Genomic DNA, 6,168 nt, shown 5'->3' on the forward strand with positions numbered 1-6,168 from the left:
CCATTTGTACCTTAATGGCAATGACGCTATACAATTGAACACATATCATCCTGTTATCCATATAGGTGTGTATTTACCTGCTTGACTATTTTTGGTTGTTTGATCCAGAATGTTTCTCCAGATAGGTCATGTGGAAATTTTCTTTCCTCAGTACAAATGTTTTCACTATGGCTTTGGAAAAAGTTTTTGTATGTGCATCATGGTCATTTGACCCATTGTACTCTCAAGTAGCAATATATTGTACTGTTATGTTGTACTATGTACTAATTACGTGTTTATATGGTTTTGTAACCCTTTATGATCTTAGATAACTTTATCCTTGATAAAGACCTAAAAACAAGGTCGAAACGTTGGATGAATTATCCTTTTGCACAAATAAAGAATTTTCAGCATTCCAAGAGTTCTTTTCTTACGTTATTGATCACTATAGTGTGCCAGAGCTATTTCTATTGAATTGACTCTTATTTTTTCTGAGCACCTGCTATATACACAGTGACCCAGACATATTCAAGTTTCATTCAGAAGGCAGAGGGAAGCCTTAGCAGCTGAGCCTATATCTTGGCTTGTGAGCATTAGAACAGGCCGGCGATTACAGGGTAACATGAAAAATGTCCAGCTTGCATTATGACTAGAACATGACAATATCCTTTTAAGTACTAACCTATGATGCGTTCCTAAGCAGTTGATGTTATATGTTCTACATTTCATTTTCTGCATACTTTACAAGTAGTAGAATTTGCTTTGATATAGGCAACTGGATTTTCACAATGAAAAGGCAAAGGATAACGCCCGAAAAAGACGCCATACATTATGTCAGTGCCATCACTGACAAACCTGGATTGACCATGAAATACATCAATCCCCTTAAAGGTGAGTTAAAACAAGTTTTAACTAAATTGCCTTAATATTGTCATGCATTAGAATGACTGTCTTAGGTAATGATAAATATTTTCTACAGGAAGAGGAGTGTTTGCTGAAACTGAAATCGAAAAAGGGAGTTTTGTTGCAGAATATCGAGGCGAGCTCACGTATGCACTTACGATGGTAGACAACTACTCGAGATTTATGGTTGTGGTACAAGTCAAAGATCTAATGGCCCATACTGCAGCGAAGGTCTTCCAAGCACACTTATGCAGACCTCATGGCTACTCAGAGAGAGTCCTCACAGATCAAGGCACAGCCTTTGAAGCGGAAATCTTCAAGGACTTCTGCAGCTTTTACCGATGCAGGAAGATGCGCACTACACCCTACCATGCTCAAACCAATGGTTATCAACCTGCTCAGGACTTTACCCCATATTCCAGATGTGGCCTTACAAGTGATTTATAGAGGGGTAACAATACGTTGGGATCACCGGATCTAATCTCCCTTTTTATACACCCTAAAATCTTGTTTGCTTTAGAATAAACAATAACATCATAAAGGTATAGCAGTACCGTTTCAAAGTTTCGGTGTCCCAAGCAGCATTCCATCAGCCTCTGGAAGGTTCCTGGCAAATTGCACAGCTCGAAGGGCATGCTTTTGAACTCGCAGAGACCCATCGGGGTGGCAAAGGCGGTCTTCTCCCGGTCTGCCTCAGCAACGGACACTTGCCAATAGCGACTAGTGAGATCAAGGGTAGAAAAATAATTTGCAGTTCTCAATGCAGCTAGCTATTCCTCAATACAGGGGAGTGGTGCTGTCCTTCTTCTTTAACAGGACCAACGGAGCTGCCCAGAGGCTACAACTGTCACGGATAACCCCAGCCTCCTTCATGTTGCTCAACATGTCCTTGGTACACTGGTAATGTGCAGGTAGTTTTGGCTTATATCTCTCTTTGATGGGTGGGTGTGCACTTGTGGGGATGTAGTGTTTGACCCCTTTTATTCTTCAAAAGTCTAGCGGATGTTTGCTGAAGACTTGCTCGTATTCTTGCACTAGCCTGTAGACCCCCTTCTTGTGATGTGAAGGTGTGGAGTCAGTGCCTACGTGTAATTCCTTACACCACTCCTCTGGCTGACTTGGTGAGCTGTCACTGAATGGGTGGGCTGAAGCAATGGTGGATGCTGCTGTTTGGATAGCATGTGTATCTACTGAGAACAGCTTATCAATGGTGGCAAATCGGAGCAGCTTAATCTCTTGCTCTCCGCAGTTCAACACTCTCATGGGCACTCTTCCCTTCCATATTAATGAATAAAACTATGATGTAAATAGCATATAGATACCCCACAAATGCAGATAAAAGTAGGTTATGGGAAAAGGGGGAAGAGAGAAACAGGAAAATAGTGGAATAAAGTATACCTTCCAGGTGGGAGAGGAAATGGCAGCACAGCCAGTGGAGGTGAAGCAAGGGGAGCCTGCAACTAAAGAGTTGAGAGCGTTATCACATGGTGACTGAGCCTGATTGTAACGGGAGCATAGAGGTGCCGATCCTGTCTTACCTGCGTTGGTGTAGAAGTGGGTGTCCTGTGGTGGAGTCAGCTATGTGCAGTGGTGGCCGTGGGTTCTTTTATGTGCGACCGTAGTAATAGCTGCGCCCACTTCCTGTATGGGAGTGGAATGCAGTGAGGGTAATGGAACGCACGCCTGCGCATTTGTGTTTAACGTCGCGCATGTGCAGAACGGAGAAAAGGCTGCGCTCACTTCCTAATGAAAGGGAGTGAGACGCATCTGGGAAGGGAAGGGAAAAGATTAGGGTTTGGGGATGATGAAAGGGCTTTCTACGGGCAAGGATGGCAAAGGGTGGCAGTGACGGAAAGTCAGGCAGCCTGTCCTGTCCTGTCCTGTCCGTCCGTCTTTTTGTATCATGAATTGGAAAGACTGCAAGGGGGAGGGGAGGTGCTTGTGTCCAAAAGGAGGAGTTATTCAGATTCATTGCAGTGGGCGGCGGCTGCAAAAAGCACCATTCTTCTTGTTTTTGCTCTGCAAAACAGCCTTTTCAAGGGTTGGCTTGGGTGACAAAATGTCTTCTGTAGGCGTGGGTTTGTCTCCCTCTCCCTAAGATGTGTCCGGTATAGGCCAGGGTGCCACTCAAGGCCGTAACCAATTCGGGTTATAGCTTCTCGGCCTTTTGGCTAAGATCAAGTGTAGTTTCGGAGGACGCTACCTTGGTCGGTACTGGAAGGTGCCTGGGATTGCACGTCTGCCGGCCTTGAGGAAGTGTGTGCGCCTTCTGGTGACACATAGCCCTCTTGTGCCTGGACGGTTCCCAGGCAACGGGAGGCGATCACCTTTGTTATTTTGAAGTCCTACTGATAAACAGAAAAAAAAAAAAATTAAATCTGTTCTTATCAGTTTAATATCTGATACGTCCCCTCTCTGGGGACCATATATTAAATGGATTTTTAGAACAAGGAGATGGAAAAAATCTTGCTCTGTCCACTGCACGCATTGACCTGGTATTGCAGTACCTCCAGGACCGGTGCACCCCTTCTTAACCCAGTTTCCAAAAGCAGAACTCAATTCACCTGATTCAAATGAGCCCCATTAGTGAATTGAAAGAAAGCAAAAACTTTATATGCACCTCAATTTGGCCAATTCACTTTTCACACTTTCACCCTTTTTTTTATCTTTCACACCTTTTACTTGCTTTATTGATGCAAAAAGCTGTGCCAAATAGCAAACTCATCTCCACTCAACTTGACCAACTCTGCTATGTCCCGTGCAGTATCTTATTCTCAGTCTTATCTAGATCATTTGCAATTGAATAGAATAGATCCCTTTTGGCTGCTTATGACTGTGTAAAATATGTAGTTTTACTGGGCTGGGATGAGAGAATCCATTGAAGCATGGTGTAGGGATTGTGGTTCCTGTGTGCTAAGAAGAGAGGCTGGCACCAGCCAGAAAGCCCCATTGCAGCCAATAATCACTTAATAACTTTTTCAACTTGTCATCATATGGGAGGCCTTCCATTCCTTGTAGTAGTCTAGTTGCCCACCTTTGAACTGACTCTAACTTCTGAATGTCCTTATTAAAATGTGGAGCCCAAAACTGGTTCCCATATTCCAGATGTAGCCTTACAAGTGATTTATAGAGGTGTAACAATACGTTGGGATCACGGGATCTAATCTCCCTTTTTATACACCCTAAAATCTTGTCCCAAGCAGCATTCCATCAGCCTCTGGAAGGTTCCTGGCGCATTGCACAGCTCGAAGGGCATGCTTTTGAACTCGCAGAGACCCATAGGGGTGGCGAAGGCGGTCTTCTCCCGGTCTGCCTCAGCAACGGACACTTGCCAATAGTGACTAGTGAGATCAAGGGTAGAAAAATAATTTGCAGTTCTCAATGCAGCTAGCGATTCCTCAATACGGGGAGTGGTGCCGTCCTTCTTTTTTAACAGGATCAACAGAGCTGCCCAAAGGCTACAACTGTCACGGATAACCCCAGCCGCCTTCATGTTGCTCAACATGTCCTTGGTACACTGGCAATGTGAAGGTGGTATTGGCTTATAGCTCTCTTTGATGGGTGGGTGTGCACCTGTGGGGATGTGGTGTTGGACCCCTTTTATTCCCCCAAAATCTAGCGGGCTTCCCACCGGTAACCCGCTCCCCAGCTTGGATGGATGCTGAGGGAGCCCCTTTTGCCCGCAGGCTCTGGCCCTGGGAACTGTAGCCTTGGCGGTGACTGTGCTTCCCTCTACGGTGTGAGCTGTTGCCTTCAATCGGGTCTTGACTGCTGGGAAACCCTGGAGGTTCCTGTCGCTAACGGATTTGACCGGTTTTACGGCGACTCCTAGCCTGGTCGGGGTCCGTAGGCCCTGCCGGATGGTGCTGGCTTCTCTTCACTCCCCCATCTGGTACCGGCGGGCCACCGCCCATCCCCGGTCCGTACGGTTCACTCCAATCAGCCTCTCCTGCAGAAGGTCACCACCGTCTGCCAACCTTGCTGAGTGCCCGGGCCACACACCCGGACACGGTCAGTCTCCTCTCCTCTTCACTTCTCTAACTCCAAAACTGATCTCTAATCTGACTCCTTTTCCCGCCTCCAGGACTGTGAACTCCTCGGTGGGTGGGATCAACCGCCTGGCCCACCCCCTGGTGTGGACATCAGCCCCTGGAGGAAGGCAACTAGGATTTGTGTTTAGCTTCGGTGTGCCTAGCCGGAGTGTAGAGTGTGTTGGTGTAGTACCTGTGACGACCTGGCTTGTCCAGGGCGCCACATTCCCCTATAGTAAAATGCAGACCGTCCGCGGGCTGCCCGTCCATCACCGGTTTTATTTTCACAACTGAAAAAGAATAAAACGGTAAAACATGTAAAAGCATCATAAACATTTTACAACGGTACAGCTTCCGCTCTTCTCCCACCCAAACAACCTGGCCCTGATGCTGCCCCTAAGAAGCGGGCAGCACCCCTTTACCCCAGTCCAGCACCAAGTTGCCCGAGCGGGTTCTGTGTCTTTCAGGGGGCCCACGTCCAAGGGGACCCCTGAACCCCCGGAGGATCGCCACCGGTTACGGTAGTGGCGGGCCTAGGCCATCCCTTTCCTCCAGGCCCATCCTCCCAAATCAGCCTCTCCGGAGGCGGTAACGGTGTCAAGCCAACAAACATTTTTATTTACATTGCACTAAGTTTGTGGTTGCCCTGCAAGTTCTCGGGCTTGTCCATAAGCAGTTCCTTACGCAATGGTTGCACAGTCCCTACGGGGACAACAGTTGCCGGCAACGGCCGGTTTAATCACGGTTCAATCAGGTAAACTTCTTTGGTTGATCATCTTTACTTATCATTTAAAACTTTCAAACTGGTACACTCAACACATAAAGCCCCCCCCTTTTAAAGAGTAGTTTCCCTGTACCTAAGTGGGGGTCTACCTAGGTTGGGGCGAGTGGACCTTCGGGGTCCGGTGTCAGTGGTGACAGGCAGTGGGGCAGAGGGAACAGTCAGTTCCTCCTCCCTGCTATCATGTGGGGCAGGCGGAGGCGTAGGGGAGCTGGGTACAGGTACATCCCTGGGCACTGGCTCGCGGTTAACCGTTTCCATCATTTCTTCATCCACGGGTTGTGGGAACAGTATCACTGGAAGGATCACCGCACCGTTCTGTGTAGGCCAGTCTGCTGGAAAATCACCCATCATGGTGTGGATTACCTCTTTTTCCTTCTCCACTGGACTGGGAACTGGAGCCTCATCCGCTACTCTCAATGCTGGTGGGCACTTCTTCAGGTGGTCTCGGGAAACCGTGGCCAAAGTCCCCCC

General features: G+C 47.6%; 1 pseudogene; it reads left to right on the plus strand.

Moving 5' to 3' along the window:
• Positions 1–3,204: 3,204 nt before the first annotated feature.
• On the plus strand, positions 3,205–3,411 carry LOC142260805 (U2 spliceosomal RNA; annotated as a pseudogene).
• Positions 3,412–6,168: the final 2,757 nt, after the last annotated feature.

This window comes from Anomaloglossus baeobatrachus, unplaced genomic scaffold (genome assembly GCF_048569485.1).
Source record: "Anomaloglossus baeobatrachus isolate aAnoBae1 unplaced genomic scaffold, aAnoBae1.hap1 Scaffold_188, whole genome shotgun sequence".
Classification (NCBI taxonomy): Eukaryota; Metazoa; Chordata; class Amphibia; order Anura; family Aromobatidae; genus Anomaloglossus; species Anomaloglossus baeobatrachus.